The sequence below is a fragment of the Schistocerca serialis genome, chromosome 11, assembly GCF_023864345.2.
Source record: "Schistocerca serialis cubense isolate TAMUIC-IGC-003099 chromosome 11, iqSchSeri2.2, whole genome shotgun sequence".
NCBI classification, from domain to species: Eukaryota; Metazoa; Arthropoda; class Insecta; order Orthoptera; family Acrididae; genus Schistocerca; species Schistocerca serialis.
In genome coordinates this window covers 119,241,023-119,263,589 of record NC_064648.1, presented here as the reverse complement: position 1 = coordinate 119,263,589, position 22,567 = coordinate 119,241,023, and the positions used below count along the sequence as shown (strand labels likewise).

At 39.7% G+C, this 22,567-nt stretch overlaps 1 protein-coding gene and 1 non-coding gene across 4 annotated transcripts in view; both read left to right on the top strand.

Annotated features, from left to right (window-relative positions):
- The window catches only part of LOC126427329 (histone acetyltransferase KAT2A), a 339,982-nt gene that overhangs the window by 28,236 nt on the left and 289,179 nt on the right, over positions 1-22,567 (top strand). The window contains exon 2 of one of the 3 annotated variants that reach the window (XM_050089640.1): positions 1,218-1,393. The exons of the other annotated variants lie outside the window; for them this stretch is intronic. The gene's annotated coding sequence lies outside the window, so the exon portion shown is untranslated. The remainder of the gene's footprint in view (positions 1-1,217; positions 1,394-22,567) is intronic. 3 annotated transcript variants of the gene reach the window in all.
- Positions 2,135-2,207, top strand: Trnav-aac (transfer RNA valine (anticodon AAC)). The gene has a single exon. It is a non-coding gene; the product is annotated as a tRNA-Val (tRNA).

Below are 22,567 nucleotides of genomic sequence, written 5' to 3'. Positions count from 1 at the left end.
TGAGAACTCCAGAAAACAGAATTAGTAAAAAAATAATACAAAAATTCTGGAATAGCAAGAGCGACATTAAATGGATCACAGATATTAAGGAAGATATAAAAGAACTCCAAATTACAGTAGATGACCTAAAAAACAAGACAGAGAAAACCAGAATACTGCAAAACCTGCAAACCAGACTACAAATGAAAATCAATAAAAGGAGTACAGGAAGAGTGGTCTCAGATAAAGAAAGAAATAAAATATCTGAAAGAATGGAGAAATATTGGGCAGACAGAAGAGCAAAACACCTTTCATATAAGAATAGACTCAAATAATTATATTACTTAAATATCATATTAAGTTATTGTTGAGCCAAATTGTATACCTGTGTAACAACTTGTTTACAGCTTTGTATTTTTGACTAGAGTGGTCCAATGAAGGCCATAAAATAAACAATAAAAAAAGTGGATCCTGAATGTGGGATTTTCCCTACAGTTTACTATCTGAACAACCAGAAATTTGAACTGTTCAGTTTCACTAAACACAAGCCCATTCTTTGAAATTAAAACATCAGGTTTTGTTGAATTGTGTGTTAGAAACTGTAAAAATTGAGTATTACTGTGATTTAAGATTAGTTTTTTTTTCTACAAGCCATGAACTTATGTCATGAACTGTACTATTTGAAACCAGGCCAATGTTACACACAACTGGTACAGTAGGACGTACTCTCTGCCATGGTTTACAGAGTGTAGCTGTAAATGTAATTGTAGATTTAGATTTATGTGTATGTTTACATAGAAACAATGATAATGAAGTTTTATATCACTGGTATTTGTAATTAGCACCATTTTTAGGTAAACTAATCACACTTGCGAATACCAGTTAATCAAAAGAATTTAACGGCTAACAAGGTTGACTAAGCCCTGAGTTAATAGTCAAGATTTTGGGTATTGTGCACTATCCACGTAAGTAATAATCTCGAAGATATTTGGAAAAAAATAAAAATTTTGCCTGGAAGAAGGAAAAAAGGGGGGGGGGGGGGGGGGAACCACCTGCTTTGTTACAACTGGTAGCATTTGATAAAGGACATTTTGATATGACTGTAATTTTATTTCTGTGAACTAGTACATGTCGGAAGTAACGAATCACCCATTATGAGTAGTTTTCCATGGCAGAACACGCATATGGGAGTGTGTGCTGAGCTGCGTTTGATTATAGTTCTTTTGTTACACAAACAGGTTCTGAGTCAGTGCTATTAAAGGAGTGGCATAAAAGGTGCTGATAAGACATCAGTAATGGCAGCAGATGGCAGTTGAGCATCGAGCGGAGCTCGGCTCTCGTGATTGTGAGTGTGTGGGTGCCAGGTGCTAGAGTGGGCTGCAGTGGAATCTCCGAGCAGTTAGCTGTAGTGCAGGTATATGAGGGAGAATTTGTTTTCCTCCTCTTTTTGTTTTGTTTCTGTTTTAATTTTTTGAGTCGCATTGGGTTGTGACAGTTAATCAGAATTGTTATCAGGTAAACAAAAGGCTCAGTTCTGCCAGTTCAGCAATTATAAACTTCTTTTACTGTTATAATTATATTTTTCCCTGAGTCATTTAAGTCTCTTCTTTATCTGCAATAATGATTGAAGCAGAAGAAATGGATTAAAATTTGTGATGTGGCTGGAACTCGAACTGGGATGCTATTCCAATGCTGGAGAGCCCTGGCAGTAGTGACAATGTAAGGGAAAATAAGCAGAAGATATGAACTGAAAGTTTGTGTTTGGGAGGGCATTCAACTTAAGTGGTTCGTGCAGCAATGTTAACAATAGTGCTGTGGTGGTGTAATGGTCAGTGTATCTGCCTAGCAAGCAAGAAGACCTGGGTTCGACTCCCGGTTGCTGCACAAATTTTAATCCATTTCTTCTGCTTCAATCATTATCACAGATAAAGAAGAAACGTAAATGTCTCACGGAAAAATATAATTATAAGATCTATAAGATCACCTGTGATACAGCACTTTCCCATTATTTACAATGCTGGGGTGCTATTCCAATGCCGGAGAGCCCTGGCAGTAGTGAAAATGTAAGGAAAAACAAGCAGAAGATATGGATTGAAAGTTTGTGTTGGGGAGGGAACTCAACTTGGGTAGTTCGTGCAGCAATGTTAACTGTAGTGCTGTGGTAGTGTAATGGTTAGCATTTCTGCCTAACAAGCAAGAAGACCCGGGTTCAAGTCCAGGCTACAGCACAAATTTTAATCCATTTCTTCAGCTTCATTCATTCTTTCACTGTGTTGACATTGTCACATTACCGTTCACTGGCTTATGAAAAGTCATGAACATAGTGTGAACTTAGAAAACACCGCAGATGATTTGCTTGGAGCATATTGTCAATGTAAATCAAGAGGCAAAAACATTGAATTTTAACATGCAACTAAATCAGTTTTTAAGTGGACACTTATCTTCAGGAAGCATAACTCATTTCTGTCTGGCTGTTCCTTTTGTAACATACCATAATAACCTGATAAATATCTCCATTTTGCGTTTTGTGTATTCTTTCCATATGGAGCAAAATATGACAAAACTTTGCACCATCAGACTGGTTTAACACTCACCATAGACTCCCTTGACCACTTAAAGAAGACATGTCAGGTTGCACACGGGCACAATTAAGACACTCACATGTTTCTGTTGGCAACTTGACGTGTATTCTTTGTGGTCAATAGCAATCTGTCTTTTCCTACATTGTTGATATTCCTTATTGGAGTTTCCATTGTTTGGTATGCAAAAAATGAACAAGACCTTTTTGTAGAGAACGTAATGTAGTTGAATTTTGTATTGGGATATGTTTTCGCTGGAGGCCATAGTTTTTGAATTATATAATAAAAAAAGTACAAAAGTTACCTTTGAAGGCATTTTTCATGTATGACTTGAAAACCATGGCCGCCAGTGAAAAAGCCTCCCAGTACAAAATTTAACTATGTTAAATTTTCTACAAAAAGGTCTTGTTCATTTTCTCTGTAGGACTAATTGTTTGCACATAGCAAGTGAGGGAATATGAGAAGCTCATGTGGTTTTTGAAGACATTGAAGGTTGCATAAACCCAATCGATAGTGGCAGCTGTATCACCTTGCACATGTGTGCGTGCGCGTGTGTGTCTAACAGTGATTTTAATCGTGGCTGTTATTTTCTCATCAACTGCAGTATATATTTCAGAATAAAATTCACTTGTAAATTGCACAGTTGTTTTATTTCACTTCACCGGTTTCAACAGATTAATCTGCCATCTTTAGTGCATAATATTGGTTTAGCAGATGTCAGTATATTCTTCATGTAAGCATAACAACATGTCAAGTCCAATAATGTTTGTATATGTGATAATTGGACACACAGATTGATAATTTACGGTAAATGAATCACATTTATATGCATACTTATGCCGGCAAAACAGCTTGACTATGTACATAAATATGATCCATTTACTGTAAATTATCGATCTGTGTTCACAGTTTTACATACAGTATGTATACTTTTTTGAATTGTAATTTCATTATGCTTCTGCATAGAAAACATTGACATAAGGTAAACCAATATTGTGCTCTGAAGATGACAGAATAATCTGTTGAGCCCAGCAACATGTAATAAAAGTAACTGTGTAACTGACAACTGAATTTTATTCCGAAATATATTTTACAGTAATTGACATGATTTTAAAGAATTGTTGGTGCTTAAATATGATTAAACCTACAATTAAAAAATTATGCTTTTACATAAATGTAACTATTGAAAAATATTCTACAACAAATGAAAATTCTCTTTACATAATTGTAGATGTCGTTATGTACGTCATAGTGTAAGCAAAGAAGGGAAGGCAGAAAGGTGGAAGGAGTATATAGAGGGTTTATACAAGGGCGATGTACTTGAGGACAATACTATGGAAATGGAAGAGGATGTAGATGAAGAAGAAATGGGAGATAAGATACTGCGTGAAGAGTTTGACAGAGTACTGAAAGACCTGAGTCGGAACAAGGCCCCGGGAGTAGACAACATTCCATTAGAACTACTGATGGCCTTGGGAGAGCCAGTCATGACAAAACTCTACCATCTGGTGAGCAAGATGTATGAGACAGGCGAAATACCCACAGACTTCAAGAAGAATATAATAATTCCAATCCCAAAGAAAGCAGGTGTTGACAGATGTGAAAATTACCGAACTATCAGTTTAATAAGTCACAGCTGCAAAATACTAACGCGAATTCTTTACAGACGAATGGAAAAACTGGTAGAAGCGGACCTTGGGGAAGATCAGTTTGGATTCCGTAGAAATGTTGGAACACGTGAGGCAATACTAACCTTACGACTTATCTTAGAAGAAAGATTAAGGAAAGGCAAACCTACGTTTCTAGCATTTGTAGACTTAGAAAAAGCTTTTGACAACGTTAACTGGAATACTCTCTTTCAAATTCTGAAGGTGGCAGGGGTAAAATACAGGGAGCGAAAGGCTATTTTCAATTTGTACAGAAACCAGATGGCAGTTATAAGAGTCGAGGGGCATGAAAGGGAAGCAGTGGTTGGGAAAGGAGTGAGACAGGGTTGTAGCCTCTCCCCAATGTTATTCAATCTGTATATTGAGCAAGCAGTAAAGGAAACAAAAGAAAAATTCGGAGTAGGTATTAAAATTCATGGAGAGGAAGTAAAAACTTTGAGGTTCGCCGATGACATTGTAATTCTGTCAGAAACAGCAAAGGACTTGGAAGAGTAGTTGAACGGAAGGGACAGTGTCTTGAAAGGAGGATATAAGATGAACATCAACAAAAGCAAAACGAGGATAATGGAATGTAATCAAATTAAATCAGGTGATGCTGAGGGGATTAGATTAGGAAATGAGACACTTAAAGTAATAAAGGAGTTTTGCTATTTAGGGAGTAAAATAACTGATGATGGTCAAAGTAGAGAGGATATAAAATGTAGACTGGCAATGGCAAGGAAAGCGTTTCTGAAGAAGAGAAATTTGTTAACATCGAGTATAGATTTAAGTGTCAGGAAGTCGTTTCTGAAAGTATTTGTTTGGAGTGCACGCATGTATGGAAGTGAAACATGGACAATAACCAGTTTGGACAAGAAGAGAATAGAAGCTTTTGAAATGTGGTGCTACAGAAGAATGCTGAAGGTAAGGTGGGTAGATCACGTAACTAATGAGGAGGTATTGAATAGGATTGGGGAGAAGAGAAGTTTGTGGCACAACTTGAGTAGAAGAAGGGATCGGTTGGAAGGGATCGGTTGGTAGGACATGTTTTGAGGCATCAAGGGATCACAAATTTAGCATTGGAGGGCAGCGTGTAGGGTAAAAATCGTAGAGGGAGACCAAGAGATGAATACACTAAGCAGATTCAGAAGGATGTAGGTTGCAGTAGGTACTGGGAGATGAAGAAGCTTGCACAGGATAGAGTAGCATGGAGAGCTGCATCAAACCAGTCTCAGGACTGAAGACCACAAAAACAACAGTGTAAAATTTCATTGGTTACGTTTTGTTAACAAATAATTTAAGTAAGATATTCATTTAATTTTTAAGTATTGGATAATTCTTAATACTGCCATTAGGTCTGAATCTTGAATTAGTAATGTGCATTATACATTTAACAGCTCCAGTGTAAGCAAATTTGGGAATGTGATTTTAGGACCTGGTGCCAAACCAACATTCTGGAAATTTCTGTGAAGCTAAATTTATGTAAAATAGGGATAATTTGAAAGCTGTATACAAACTGATATTCAAGTGCAATCAAAAATGATCACATTAGCAGTTATGTACAAAGTATGTGTTCTACGTACCACCTGTGAATCGGGATGGTCATTAGTCCCAGCATCGATAACTTCTTGTTTCCTAGTCTGCTGTGTTACAACTTGCAAAGGGGACTGATGGAATACGTTCACTTAATACTGTCCTGGGGCATAATTTTCTGGAACAATGCAGTTGAGGGCAAAAGAATTATTCATCTATGGGAGTGTGTGCTAAAAATATTGTGTAAAGTTGATAACCAGACATCTTGTGAACAGTAAAGCTATTTGCAAAAATTTGTGATATTGCATGAAATAGTAATCTCACAGAAGCCTTTTTGAGGATCATGGAATTCTGAAACTCACTTCCAACTATATTTACACCTTAATGGTTTTTGTTGCTGATGATAAAACATCAGTTACTGTTTAACAGTGATTTACCCACTCAAAATATTGGACACAAAAATAACTCTCATGTGACTTTGCCTTCTTGTCAAACTGGAGTTATTTACGGCAGTGGTAAGATATTCAACAGCAAGAGAGAGAGAACCAAAGACTGCCTTTTTATTGGCAGAACACTTAGAAGATGCAACAGATGTACTAAAGAGACTGCCTACATTACAGTTATCTGTTCTTTTTTGGAGTACTGCTGCACAGTTTGGATTCCTTGCCAGATAGGATTGACAAAGTGCATTGAGGAAGTTCAAAGAAAGGCAGCTTGTTTTGTGTTATCAAGAAAAGAGTGACAGTGTCACGGACATGTTCCACATCCTGGAGGATCTCCTCACTAAGGATCAATTGGAATGAAAGTAAATCTAATCTAATTAATACAGGGTTTAGGGTGGACATCATTAAAACAAAGGCATTCCTCGATGCGATGGGATCTTCTCACGAAATTTCAATCACGTCGCCAACCTACAGAGGGAGGAATGATCATAATAAATTAGCAAAATCAGAGCTCTCTCAGAATGATATAGGCATTCATTTTTTCCATGCGCTGTTTGAACATAGAGTAATAGAGAAATATTTGAGTTGGTCTGACAAACTCTCTGCCATGCACTTAAGATTGATGTGCAGAGTAGCCATATAGATGTAAATGTAGATTACGAAGTGTTTTTAGGGAGATGGACTCGGCAACTATGATGGATACCTACAGCAACATATACATAAATGACCTGGTGGATGACATCGGAAGTTCACTGAGGCTTTTTGCAGATGATGCTGTGGTGTATCGAGAGGTTGTAACAATGGAAAATTGTACTGAAATGCAGGAGGATCTGCAGCGAATTGACGCATGGTGCAGGGAATGGCAATTGAATCTCAATGTAGACAAGTGTAATGTGCTGCGAATACATAGAAAGATAGATCCCTTATCATTTAGCTACAAAATAGCAGGTCAGCAACTGGAAGCAGTTAATTCCATAAATTATCTGGGAGTACGCAGTAGGAGTGATTTAAAATGGAATGATTCATATAAAGTTGATCGTCGGTAAAGCAGATGCCAGACTGAGATTCTTTGGAAGAATCCTAAGGAAATGCAATCCGAAAACAAAGGAAGTATGTTGCAGTACGCTTGTTCGCCCACTGCTTGAATACTGCTCAGCGGTGTGGGATCCGTACCAGATAGGGTTGATAGAAGAGATAGAGAAGATCCAATGGAGAGCAGCGCGCTTCGTAACAGGATCATTTAGTAATTGCGAAAGCGTTACGGAGATGACGGATAAACTCCAGTGGAAGACTCTGCAGGAGGGATGCTCAGTAGCTCGGTACGGGCTTTTGTTGAAGTTTCCAGAACATACCTTCGCTGAGCAGTCGAGCAGTATATTGCTCCCTCCTACGTATATCTCGCGAAGAGACCATGAGGATAAAATCAGAGAGATTAGAGCCCACACAGAAGCATACAGACAATCCTTCTTTCCACGAACAATACGAGACTGGAATAGAAGGGAGAACTGGTAGAGGTACTCAGGGTACCCTCCACCACACACCGTCAGGTGGCTTGCGGAGTATGGATGTAGATGTAGATGTAGATGTTGCTATTAATGTCCGATGATCTACTTGCTTTTCTATTCTTTGGTTTTCTTTAATTAATTCATTGCATTCTGAAATGTGGAATGAGGAAAGGTAAATGCAAACAAAGAGCAGAACATGTTCAAGAATGCATGGTAATAAACTCTCATAAAACAGCTATAACTGTGTCTGCTAGATTTAACATAAACAAATTACTAGAAAAGCTACAACTTTAGAATGGATGTGGGAAAGGAGGTTGGCTGCTGTTTCTCCAGTTGCAGTAAACAGCTGCATGCTCAGTATTTACATATCTGTATTGGTATTCATCAACTAGCAATAAGCACCTGGTCGCCTTAAGAGTAGTCGCCTGATACTATGCATGCAACAAATCAGAATCTTCAATTCTCAAGTGAGATTAATAAGATTACTGGTGGAATGAGTGGGAATGAAGTATGTTTATAATTCTCTTTTAATTGGTATAGATTCCCAATTTTTTGCTTTCTGTTCGATGGGAGTTTGTTAACCCTTAACTCACGAGTTGACTTTACTGTAATGTATACCGTGAGGTGTGGTCTCTGAAACCCCTATCTTTACACCAAGTTTTAAGCTGTAAATCATTTGAAAATTTAATTTATGTTATGTAACATTTATGGTTACAACTACATAAGTGTTGCTTAAATACTCCTTGTTGATTTTTATTGCATTGAATAAAGCCAGCAGTATTTTATTTTTGTATCACACAAAAATCACATACTTTTGTGAAGCTTTTTCAATAGTACACATAAATGAACTGTCAGCAGACTGAATTTTACATTCTGAAAAATTATGGTACCTCTGTAGTTTCACATGAAACTAAATTCCGGGGTTTAAACTTGCATATAAAAACTAAAATCGATAGTCAGAAAAAGAAAGGCTGCAAAATTAACGTTCAGTATTGAGATCTACATTTTTCTTTACCAGAATACATTTAATTTTAATTAACACTAAGTATTTTGTTGGAGAAACAGAAATGTCCTCATCACCATTGTCCTGAAGTTCTTTCTCTGAATGGTCCTCTTTTCGCTAGCAGAATTCTGATCACTGGCTATTGAAAAATCATTATATTCTTTGTCTACTTCTTGTTCTATGTCATTAACATCATTCTCCATCCCCTGACTAAAAAAGTCATCAAACTTAGAGTGTGTAAAATTGTCACATTCTCACGAACACATTTTGTACTGAACTAACGAAAACAGGTGTGTAGTTCATAAGATGCGGTCTAGGAGAACTCACCACATGTCAACAACACATGTCAGCAACAATCAAATAAGGTGATAACACAAGTCACAATAATAATTTGTAGGGTTTGTGATTAAAAGAGTGTAGGCGATGTATAAAACTATTCCACTATAACTGACCTATGAGAGCAACTTAGAAAATTCTGGTATGATCTACACCTCGTGAGTTAAGGGTTAAATGTTTGCAGTACATAACTTCACCCTGAACCCTATTCTGTATGAAACCTGTGACTGTGTCAATCACAGTATACCTAAGGCTGATTATTATTAGTGGCAAATAATTTGTAGACTTAGAGAAAGCTTTTGACAATGTTGAATGGAATACTCTCTTCCATATTCTGAAGGTGGCTGGGGTAAAATACAGGGAGCGAAAGGCTATTTACAATTTGTACAGAAACCAGATGGCAGTTATAAGAGTCGAGGGACATGAAAGGGAAGCAGTGGTTGGGAAGGGAGTAAGACAGGGTTGTAGCCTCTCCCCGATGTTATTCAATCTGTATATTGAGCAAGCAGTAAAGGAAAAAAAAGAAAAATTCGGAGTAGGTATTAAAATCCATGGAGAAGAAATGAAAACCTTGAGGATCACCAGTGACATTGTAATTCTGACGGAGACAGCAAAGGACTTGGAAGAGCAGTTGAATGGAATGGATAGTGTCTTGAAAGGACGATATAAGATGAACATCAACAAAAGTGAAATGAGGATAATGGAATGTAGTCGAATTAAGTCGTGTGATGCTGATGGTATTAGATTAGGAAATGAGACACTTAAAGTAGTAAAGGAGTTTTGCTATTTTGGGAGCAAAATAACTGATGATGGTCGAAGTAGAGAGGATATAAAATGTAGACTGGCAATGGCAAGGAAAGCGTTTCTGAAGAAGAGAAATTTGTTAACATTGAGCGTAGATTTAAGTGTCAGGAAGTCGTTTCTGGAGTGTAGCCATGCATGGAAGTGAAACATGGATGATAAATAGTTTGGACAAGAAGAGAATAGAAGCTTTTGAAATGTGGTGCTACAGAAGAATGCTGAAGATTAGATGGGTAGATCACATAACTAATGAGGAGGTATTGAATAGAATTGGAGAGAAGAGAAGTTTGTGGCACAACTTGACTAGAAGAAGGGATCAGTTGGTAGGACATGTTCTGAGGCATCAAGGGATCACCAATTTGGTACTGGAGGGCAGCGTGGAGGGTAAAAATCGTAGAGGGAGACCAAGAGATGAATACACTAAGCAGATTCAGAAGGATGTAGGCTGCAGTAGGTACTGGGAGATGAAGAAGCTTGCACAGGATAGAGTAGCATGGAGAGCTGCATCAAACCAGTCTCAGTACTGAAGACCACAACAACTACTACAACAGTATTACGAAGTAAATAGCGGGAGCAGAATGACTCAAATAATACCAATATATACTGCAGAACCTGCTGTTACCTATGGTACACCATATTCACACTGCTTGTTTTTGCCAAAGAAATACTTAATTTACTTCAACCCAAGACACCTTAAGGGAACAAGAACTGAAGGTATGTTCAATAAACTAATCCCCTTTTCTTCAGATCAGTGCAAAGTGAGATACAGGGATTGGATAGATACAGGGATTGGATAGAAATGCCAATATTATGAAAAGGTTGGATTACTATCACCATATAGCATAGACTTTGAGTTGCAGATAGCCACAACAACAAAAAGGACTGTCAAACAAGTTAGCTTTTGGCCAAAAAGGCCTGAATAGGAATTAGAAAAAACACACACGCGCGCGCACATACACACACACAGATGCTGAGGGCGGACTGTGTGTGTGTGTGTGTGTGTGTGTGTGTGTGTGTGTGTGTGTGTGTGTGTTTTTTCTAATTCCTATTCAGGCCTTTTTGGCCAAAAGCTAACTTTTTTGACAGTCCGTTTTGTTATGCCTTATCTATGACAAAACATCTCCACTATACGGTGAGTAGCAATCTATCCTTTCCATAATGTTGTCGAAATACCTGCAGGTTGCACAGTCGTGTTTGACTCAAATGAACAAGTCGTTAATATGTTGCAGTGTTGTCAATATGTTGAAAATGTCAGTCACAGTCAGAACAATCTTCGTGTAGTTGTGGGAGTGTTATATCTGAGCTAAGTGAATTTGAACTTGGACAAATTGTCAGTGTTCGTATGCCGGGTCATCCCATAAGCGAGGTAGCCGCAGTGCTTGGTGTTTCCAGGAGGCACCATATTGAAGATTTATATCGTATACAGGGAAAGCAGAAAAAGATAATCTGCTAGTCAAAATTTGGACGAAAGTGTGTGTTATTGTGATGGACGGACACTGAAGGGGGTTGTGATGAAAAGTGGATGGCCTGCAGCTACAAAAGTCATCGCAGAACTTCATTTCACACTCACAAACCCTGTCAGTACGAAAACAACACGATGGGAGCTCCATGAATAGCAAGGTGAACTGGAATTCCAAAATGACACATCAGTGATGCAAATTGTCATAATAGGAGAACATAGTGCTGAATGCGACTTTCACTCTCCAGCGGAGTGTGCGCTGATATGAAATTTCCTGGCAGATTAAAACTGTGTGCCAGACCGAGACTCGAACTCGGGACCTTTGCCTTTCGCGGGCAAGTGCTCTACCATCTGAGCTACCGAAGCACGACTCACGCCCGGTCCTCACAGCTTTACTTCTGCCAGTACCTCGTCTCCTACCTTCCAAACTTTACAGAAGCTCTCCTGCGAACCTTGCAGAACTAACACTCCTGAACGAAAGGATATTGCGGAGACATGGCTTAGCCACAGCCTGGAGGATGTTTCCAGAATGAGATTTTCACTCTGCAGCGGAGTGTGCGCTGATATGAAACTTCCTGGCAGATTAAAACTGTGTGCCAGACCGAGACTCGAACTCGAGACCTCTGCCTTTCGCGGGCAAGTGCTCTACCATCTGAACTACCCAAGCACGACTCACGCCCCGCACTTGCCCGCCAAAGGCAAAAGTCCCGAGTTTGAGTCTCGGTCTGGCACACAGTTTTAATCTGCCAGGAAGTTTCTTAGTACCGAAGCCATAAAATGTAGACTTTGAAGCAATGGAAGAAAGTCATTTGGCTGGATGAGTTTTGTTTCATGTTGTTTTCAATGTCTGGCCAAGTTTACATCCTAAGAGAGAAACATGACAGGGTTTGGTGGTGATTTAGGCAGCTGTATCAGGGTGTTGTGTGGGGTCAAATGGATGCTCTGCCAGCTCACATTATTGCCACGAATTGCGTAGCCATTTTGGGTTATTGGGTCCATTCCACCCATGTCCTCTGCTCCTATGAGAGAGTTTAATTGACTATTTGGCAGGAATTTTTTAAAACAGGATTGTAAGTATCTGCAGATTTGGAAAGGAAATAAACCTTTGAGGTTTTCATTGTACTCTCCATCTTGAAGTTGTCTTAGGTGTCTTAAAACTGGTAATCCACAATTTCCCAAAATGAATGTTGGTGACTGCAGAATTGCACTGCAGTCACTTTCAGATGCCAGTTCTCTAAATTTTCTCAAAAGTGTTCCATGAAAAGAACATCATCTTCCCTCCATGGAATCCTGTTTGAGTTCTCTAAGCATCTCCGTAGTACTCACATGTCACTCGAGTCTACTGGCAACAAATCTAGTGGAGTGTCTCAGGACTGCTTTGAGGCCTTCATTTTATTTGACCTGGTGGGATCCCAGATACTTGAGCAGTACTCAAGAACGGGCAGCATAAGTGTCCTATCTGTGGCCTCCTTTATACACTCATGCTCATAAATTAAGGACAACTGTAGAATGTGGTGCCACATAATGTGGCACTATACAAAACTGAAGCTAATAGTGTAGTCATATAGAGAACACAAATGACACAGATCTGTAGGTACACGGTACTGGTGATAAGTTGAGAAAACCGTCACGAAACACGTGCTACAAAACGCCACTGTTTCCTCCGCATGTACCCCTACATCAGTACGGGATATGATCACCGTACACACGTACACAGGCCGCGCAACGGGTTGGCATACTCTGGATCAGGTGGTCGAGCAGCTGTTGTGGTATAGCCTCCCATTCTTGCACCAGTGCCTGTCGGAGCTCCTGAAGTGTCGTAGGGGTTTCAAGACGTGCAGTGATACCTTTACCGAGAGCATCCCAGATGTGCTCGATGGGGTTTAGGTCTGGAGAACAGGCAGGCCACTCCATTTGCCTGGTATCTTCTGTTTCGAGGTACTCTTCCACGATGGCAGCTCGGTGGGCACGTGTGTTATCATCCATCAGGAGGAAGGTGGGACCCACTAGAGCCCTGAAAAGCCGGACATACTGGTGCAAAATGACGTCCCGATACGCCTGACATGTTACAGTTCCTCTGTCAAAGACATGCAGTGCACCAATCATAATGCCACCCCACACCATCAAACCACGACCTCCATACAGGTCCCTTTCAAGGACATTAAGGGGTTGGTATCCGGTTCCTGGTTCACGCCAGATGAAAACCTGGCGAGAATCACTGTTCAGACTATACCTGGACTCGTCTGTGAACATAACCTGGGACCACTGTTCCAATGACCATGCTGTGTTCTTGACACCAGGCTTTACGGGCTCTCCTGTGACGAGGGGTCAGTGGAATGCACCTCGCAGGTCTCCGGGTGAATAAACCGTGTCTGTTCAGTCGTCTGTCGTCTGTGTGTCCGGAGACAACTGTTCCAGTGGCTGCAGTAAGGTCCCGAGCGAGGGTACCTGCAGTACTCTGTAGCCATCTGCGGGCACTGATGGTGAGATATCGGTCTTCTTGTGGTGTTGTACACTGTGGACGTCCCGTACTGTAGCGCCTGGACACGTTTCCTGTCTGCTGGAGTCGTTGCCATAATCTTGAGATCACACTTTGTGGCACACGGAGGGCCCGTGCTGTGTTTAACCAGCCTCCAGTTGCCCTAATATTCTATGTCATCAATATGTGTCCTTTGAGCCATTTTCTACACACACAGTCACCATTAGCACGTCTGAAAATGTCTGCACACTTACTTGCTGCACCGTACTCTGGCATGCACCAACACACCTCTGTGTATGTGGACTGCTGCCAGCGCCACCGTGTGATGACCGCAGGTCAAATGCACCGCATGGTCATACCCCGAGGTGATTTAAACCCGCAAACCGCCCACCAGAGAGTTGTTTCACCATGTATCAGCATTATCCTTAATTTATTTGCATGAATGTAGATTAGCTACAACCCATCCCAATTACTACAACTGTCTGCGGACTTTGGCTCTGTGTGTGTGTGTGTGTGTGTGTGTGTGTGTGTGTGTGTGTGTGTGTGTGTGTGCGCGCGCGGAATGCCATTTCACTCAGTTATTTGCACTTCAGTTTGGGAAGTCAATCTCTGTTATTTTATTCTAAGAGGCGATTCTAAAGTAACATGAATACTAGTGTCAAAAATGGCAAGAAAGTATAATAAATTTTCAGTGATTTTGTAATACAAGGTACATTTTTGTTGCTTGCACACTGTGATGACACATCATGTAAATTTTGATGTGTCAAATTTCTGTGAGTTGCTGCACTGGTGTCCAAAATTAAAGCTACAAACAAAAATTTTCTCAAGTTGCATTTATTTTTGCCGCAAAACAGTATAAACAGGCGATAGTAAAGTAGAAGCATTGTAAAGAACACAGAACAGAATCAGTTGCAACATGCATAACAGTAGACAAAAATGTTAATTTTTATCCAACTTAACGGATTTGCACACACAACTGGTTAATGTGCTCAGTACGGGATGTGGCCGTCTCTGGCAGTGTACAGGCCTGACGACTACAGGGCACGCTGTGAATGATATCATCAATCTCATGTTGGAGCAATAATGCCCATTCTTCCTGCAGATCTGCTCGCAAGTCTCGGAGAGTGGTTGGTGGATGCTGACGTGATGCAACCTGTCTCCCTAGTGCATCCCAGACATACTCTGTAGGATTCAAATCGGGAGAGCAAGCAGAACACGCCATGCGTACAATATCTTCCATTTCCAAAGAAACATCAGTCACCTGTGCTCTTATGAGATTGAGCATTATCTCCACCAATGCGAAGTCTGGGCCCACAGCACCTCACAACAACCATGCACGAGATCACAAGACCTCCTCACAGTACCTGATAGCATGTAGCTAATTCACCCATACAATTTGATGAAGAGGTGTTCGAGCGGTCGACATAACCCTGCTAACACACCATTTTAGAGGTCCCCCTTGATATTAGTTTTTCCGACAATGTTTGGGTCCCAAAAATCGTGTCCCATGTTTCCTCCAGATGCAAATCATCGAGAATCACTCTCCGGACCAAATCGGGACGAGTCCGTGATAAGATCATTGGTCCACTCTTCGACTGTCCAGGTGGCATGTTGACGGGTCCACTCTAGACGTTACCTTCTGCAAATACATGCCATTGTAAATAGACAGCAGGTCTCCAACAATAAAGGCCACTCTCACAAAGCCTTGTGTACGCCGTTTGCCTCATTATAACGCATCCAGGGGATGATGCGAGGTCAGATGCCCGTTGCAGTGCTGTACTAAGGTCGTACTGTCATGCTCTTACATCCGAATAACAGTCCACTCTTTCTGGCATCACACATGGTTGGCCCTGTCCCAGTCTCTGGGATACGGTTTTGGTCTGACTGTCGCCTCATCCGAGAAACAACAGAACGATTAACATTAAGCCATCAGGCCATATCAGTTTGCGACTCTCCTGCTTCCATTCTTTCTACGGCTCTCCACAGCCGAGAGCCTGGTTAGGTGACTTCTCTGTGCGATAGTGCACTGTCTGTGATTGCATACACAGCGACTGTGGATGTGGGACTACCCTGCAAATGCTATCCTGCTCGATAGGTGCCCTTATGACATTCCTGGGATGGTTTTTCATTGATAAGAATGCCATTTCCTGTGCAGAACATGAGCATAATGACATCTGTTGACTGTTCGTATGATCATATTGTGAATGAGACTCTGGACGGGGAAATAGCAGTTTGTTGCTACAATTTTTGACACCAGTGTATTTTAGTCCCTAACACTATTGCATCGTACATGAACTTCTGAGATTCTCAGATGTGTGTTGTATTTCTCAGAAGTGCAATTTGTTGGAAGTTATATTAAAGTGGTGTACTATACGCAGGTTAAACAAATCTACCTATAATCTGCAAAGCTGCCATGTCTGTCTGTTTGAACTTGCTCCTTTGAAACTACAAGATGAATTTACATGGGATTTTCGCAGGTAACATAAGTGTAGCCTGAGGTACCACTGTATAGGCTTATTTCGTCGAAATCCAATCACGGAAAAAAAATATACAGTATTGTGATTTTAAGTTCTAAGTAAAACAATCTCGTTTGTCTGCTACTCTGTTTGTACACCTAATCTCATTCATGGGGTTTTCACATGTAGCTTGGGCATAGGCTGGGGGCACCGTATATGGTTTCTTTAATCAAAATCAGTTCATGAAAAAAGAAAGATATCATAATTGGACGTTCTATCCATACTATAATTATAAATGTGGACATAACTCCATCTGTTACCTTTCACTACTAATCAGCTGTACTGATTTTGATGGAATTTGGTATAGAAATAGCTTGAACACCAAGGAAGAACATAAAGAACATAATCTACTTTAGAAAGTGTACAGTACAACAGACTTACTGGTTTGAATAATTTCATGCAATTAGAGAAAAATGGAAACCCAGTTCTAAGCAAAGAAGGGAAAGCAGAAAGGTGGAGGGAGTATACAGAGAGTCTATACAAGGGACAATATTATGGAAATGGAAGAGGATGTAGATGAAGATGAAATGGGAGATATAACACTGCGTAAAGAGTTTGACAGAGCACTGAAAGACCTAAGTCGAAACAAGGCCCCGGGAGTAGACAACATTCCATTAGAACTACTGACGGCCTAGGGAGAGCCAGTCCTGACAAAACTCTACCATCTGGTGAGCAAGATGTATGAAACAAGCGAAATATAATAATTCCAATCCCAATATAATAATATAATATAATATAATATAATATAATATAATATAATATAATATGATAATTCCAATCCCAAAGAAATCAGGTGTTGACAAATGTGAAAATTACCGAACTATCAGTTTAATAAGTCACGGCTGCAAAATACTAACGCGGATTCTTTACAGACGAATGGAAGAACTAGTCGAAGCCGACCTCGAGGAAGATCAGTTTGGATTCCGTAGAAATGTTGGAGCATGTGAGGCAATACTGACCCTACGACTTATCTTAGAAGCTAGATTAAGGAAAGGCAAATCTACGTTTCTAGCATTTGTAGACTTAGAGAAAGCTTTTCACAATGTAGACTGGAATACGCTCTTTCAAATTCTGAAGGTGGCAGGGGTAAAATACAGGGAACGAAAGGCTATTTACAATTTGTACAGAAACCAGATGGCAGTTATAAGAGTCGAGGGGGATGAAAGGGAAGCAGTGGTTGGGAAGGGAGTGAGACAGGGTCATAGCCTCTCCCCGATGCTATTCAATCTGTATATTGAGCAAGCAGTAAAGGAAACAAAAGAAAAATTCGGAGTAGGTATTAAAATCCATGGAGAAGAAATAAAAACTTTGAGGTTCGCCGATGACATTGTAATTCTGTCAGAGACAGCAAAGGACTTGGAAGAGCAGTTGAATGGAATGGACAGTGTCTTGAAAGGAGGGTATAAGATGAACATCAACAAAAGCAAAATGAGGATAATGGAATGTAGTCTAATTAAGTCAGGTGATGTTGAGGGAATTAGATTAGGCAATGAGAGACTTAAATTAGTAAAGGAGTTTTGCTATTTGGGGAGCAAAATAAGTGATGATGGTCGAAGTAGAGAGGATATAAAATGTAGACTGGCAATGGCAAGGAAAGCGTCTCTGAAGAAGAGAAATTTGTTAACATCGAATATAGATTTAAGTGTCAGGAAGTCATTTCTGAAAGTATTTGTATGGAGTGCACGCATGTATGGAAGTGAAACATGGATGATAAATAGTTAGGACAGGAAGAGAGTAGAAGCTTTCGAAATATGGTGCTACAGAAGAATGCTGAAGATTTGATGGGTAGAACACATAACTAATGAGGAAGTATTGAATAGGATTGAGGAGAAGAGAAGTTTGTGGCACAACTTGACTAGAAGAAGGGATCGGTTGGTAGGACATGTTCTGAGGCATCAAGGGATCACCAATTTAGTATTGGAGGGCAGCGTGGAGGGTAAAAATTGTGGAGGGAGACCAAGAGATGAATACACTAAGCAGATTCAGAAGGATGTAGGCTGCAGTAGGTACTGGGAGATGAAGAAGCTTGCACAGGATAGAGTAGCATGGAGAGCTGCATCAAACCAGTCTCAGGACTGAAGACCACAACAACAACAACAGAGAAAAATAATTGTTGTTTGAAAAAGCTGCTTACTTTTTGACTTTTGATTTTTATTATATTCGTAAAAATGCTTTTATTGGTTGATATGAGCTGTGTGATATGATTCAAAGTGGCGAATATGATGCTTATACGAACTTCAATGTATTTAATCCTTGCTCCCACACTGTTGCATAATGTACACATTGTATACTGCATAGCTTCTTCACTAGCACAATGCATAGACATGCAGTCCTGCCCATACTCCTCTGTACGCACTGCTCTGCAGTTACGCTGCACGTGCCACTGCATCATGTGCTGGAACAGCTTGGGAAGGGGGAGAGCGGGATGCACATCACGAGCTGTGATTACCCAGACAGACAGACAGACAGACAGACATTTGAGGGCACCCAATTTTATTGCACGTATAATAAGCTTGCTTTACTCACCATCGCTCATCACATATGTGAACACAGCAGCGGGTGACAGCTAGCCTCTAAGGCAATGTACTGACTGACTGCTAAGGATGGAAACTTGAAATCTGGAGAAGGTGTGGATCTTATACTGTAGGCATCATTTAAGAAGGGATTGTCCGAAATTACACTCCTAAGGGGTTGAAATAGGGGATGAAGGCATTTTGAAAGTATATCACTATTGACGGAATTTTGAAGCTAGAGCTATGAAAACGGGTATTTGATACCTGAATCAGAAAATAAAAAATGTGTGTTTCAGCATTTTTTAAATTCTACCACCAAGGGCATAAAATAATGAGTGAAATTCGTTTCTTAAAATAAATAATTACTAAAGATGTCATAAATGATATTTAAGGCTACATCTCTGACAGTTCATACTTGAATTTTTGGTTAGGGGAAAAAAAAAAAAAAAAAAAATTACACATGTTTCAGTGTTTCTGGAAATTCAACCTCTAAGGGAGTATGGTAGAGGATGAAAATTTTTATGAAAATATTTCGTTACATTAAAAAATTTTAAAGCTAAATTTATGAAAATTGGTATTTCACTTCTCGGTTAGATAAAAACAATATTTGTTAGGGGATGAAAGTTGCTATGGAAATATCTCCACAAGAACACAAAAGTCATGAGTAACAAGAATATTTGTTGGGGGGATGAAAGTTGCTATGGAAATATCTCCACAAGAACACAAAAAGCATGAGCAACAAAAACTTTGGACTACAGATACAAGAATTGCTTTTTGTGCAGAAGTACATTCAGAAAAGATCATACTTAGATGGCCTTAATTAGCATGAAAACAAAAAGGGGGGGGGAATATATTTCTGCAGGCAATACAGTCTATGCGATTGAAGCAGCAGGCACCAAGCTAGTGGTTATAACAGTAATAATAATAATAATCATTATTATTATGATAAAGTATTTCATTGTTATCGAAAGCTTTGGTATATGTAGAATGGGGACGGAAATTTATATTTTTGGGGATGGGGAAGAGAACAATGTTGACAACAAGGAAGTCCAGGAACACCACAATAATATTCATTGACTTCAAGAAGGCCTACAACTCCATAGATAGAGAAACACTCTCCAACACACTGGCAGAAATGAAGGTGGACAGCAAAACCAAAAAGCTAATCCAGGAAACATTAACAAATGCAACATCCAAAGTGAAGTTTATGGAGAGATCTTGGAACCATTCAAAATCAAGACAGGAGTGAGTCAGGGAGATGGCGTGTCACCCACTCTATTTAACTTGGTTTTGCAGAAAATAATCAGGACATGGGTCTAAGGCGTCAGTGGAGTAAAGATGGGGAGATACAAGGATAGAACCATCAACATAAAATAGCTGATATAGCCAATGTAGCAAATAACAGAAAAGAAGCCAAGGAAGCGCTAGAGACACTACACGAAATCTCAGCCAAAACAGGACTCCCTTATGATAAAAGACAATACATGGACACAAAATCCACAGACATCCACTGGTAACAAAGTAAGGAAATATGAGACAAGTATATAGTTATCTTAGAACCACAAGTAGATAGTTTCAAATACTTGGGAGAGATTATATAGAAAGTAGGACCGAACACAATATCCAGTGAAGAAGGATCACAAAACTACAAAAAGCATATAAACTTACGTGGAACCATTACAAGAGAAGTATTTCCCTCAGTGTCAAATTAAGACACTACAGTACAGTAGTCTTACCAGAGGTCTTGTACACCTCAGAAACAATGGTAATCAAAGAAAGAATGAGAATTAAGGATATGGAAAAACAAGAAAAAATACTGAGAAAGATCTATGGGCCAGTTCAGAAAGAGGGGATCTGGATAAAGAGACCAATAAAAGAACTGTACAAACAGACAGAGATGATTACAAGCAACACGAGGAAGAGAAGGGCAAAGTTCTACAGACACATAGTTAGGGTGGACGATAATAAATTGACAAAGAACATTTATAACATTGTTGTTGTTGTGGTCTTCAGTCCTGAGACTGGTTTGACGCAGCTCTCCATGCTACTCTATCCTGTGCAAGCTTATTCATCTCCAAGTAGCTATTGCAACCTTCATCCTTCTGAATCTGCATAGTGTTTTCATATCTTGGTCCCCCCTTTGATTTTCACCCTCCATGCATTACTCCAATGCTAAATTGGTGATCCCTTTATGCCTCAGAACATGTCCTACCAATTGATCCCTTCTTTTAGTCAGGTTGTGCAACGAATTCCTCTTCTCCCCAACTCTATTCAGTGCCTCCTCATTAGTTATGTGATCCACACATCTAATCTTCAGCATTCTTATGTAGCACCACATTTTGAAAGCTTTTGTTCTCTTTTTGTATAAACTATTTATCATCCATGTTTCACTTCCATACATTCTACACTCTGTACAGATACTTTCAGAAAAGACTTCCTGACACTTAAATCTATACACACTGTTAACAAATTTCTTTTCTTCAGTAACGCTTTCCTTGCCACAGCCATTCCACATTTTATATCCTCTCTACTTCAACCATCATCAGTTATTTTGCTCCCCAAATAGCAAAATTCATCTACTTTAAGTGTCTCATTTCCTAATCTAATCCCCTCAGCATCACCTGATTTAATTCGACTACATTCCATTATCTTCATTTTGCTTTTGTTGATGTTCATCTCATATCCTCCTCTCAAGACACTGCCCATTCCATTCACCTGTTCTTCCAGGTCCTTTGTGGTCTCTGACAGAATTACAATGTCATCGGCAAACCTCAAGGTTTTTATTTCTTCTCCATGAATTTTAATTCCTACTCCAAATTTTTCTTTCGTTTCCTTTACTGCTTGCTCAAGATACAGGATGAACATCATCAGGGATAGGCTACAACCCTGTCTTACTCCCTTCTCAACCACTGCTTGCCTTTCACGCCACTCAACTCTTATAACTGCCATCTGGTTTCTGTAAAAATTGTAAATAGCCTTTCGCTCCCTGTATTTCACCTTTTCTGCCTATGGTGACAACTAATACAGTGAAAACCAACTGGGTAAAGGAAAACATGGAAGACCTCAAGAAACTGAACATCTCCACAGAAGACATGAGTGACAGGGTAAAATAGAGGAAAAAATAATAAAAAAAAAGAAATTTCAGGAACACCCAAAGAGAAGAAAACAGGAAAGAAGTGGACAGAAGAGAGAAAGAAGAAACACAGTGACTATACATGAGATCTGTTATCTGCTATAACCACGACTTAACCGGTATCATTCCATTTCATATCCCTACAAAGTGTTACAACCAGGTATTTGTACAAGTTGCCCGATTCCAGCAGTTTTTTTTTTTTTTTTTTTTTTTTTTTTTTTTTTTTTTTTTTTTTTTTTTTTTTTTTTTTTTGTCGTGTGACTAGGGTCTCCCGTCAGGTAGACCATTCTCCAGGTGCAAGCCTTTCGATTTGACAACACTTCAGCGACTTGCGCATCAATGGGGATGAAATGATGATGATTAGAACAACACAACACCCAGTCCCTGAGTGGTGAAAATCTCCAACCCAACCGGGAATCGAACCCGGGCTCTTAGTATTGACATTCTGTCACGCTGACCACTCAGCTACCGGGGGCGGACATTTCAACAGTGACTCATTGATATTATAGTCATAGCACTCTACATTTTTTCGTTTTGTAAAGTGCACAGTTTTACGTTTCTGAACATTTAAAGCAAGTTGTCAATCTCTGAACCGCTTTGCAATCTTATCATGATCTGACTGAGTATTTATGCAGCTTCTTT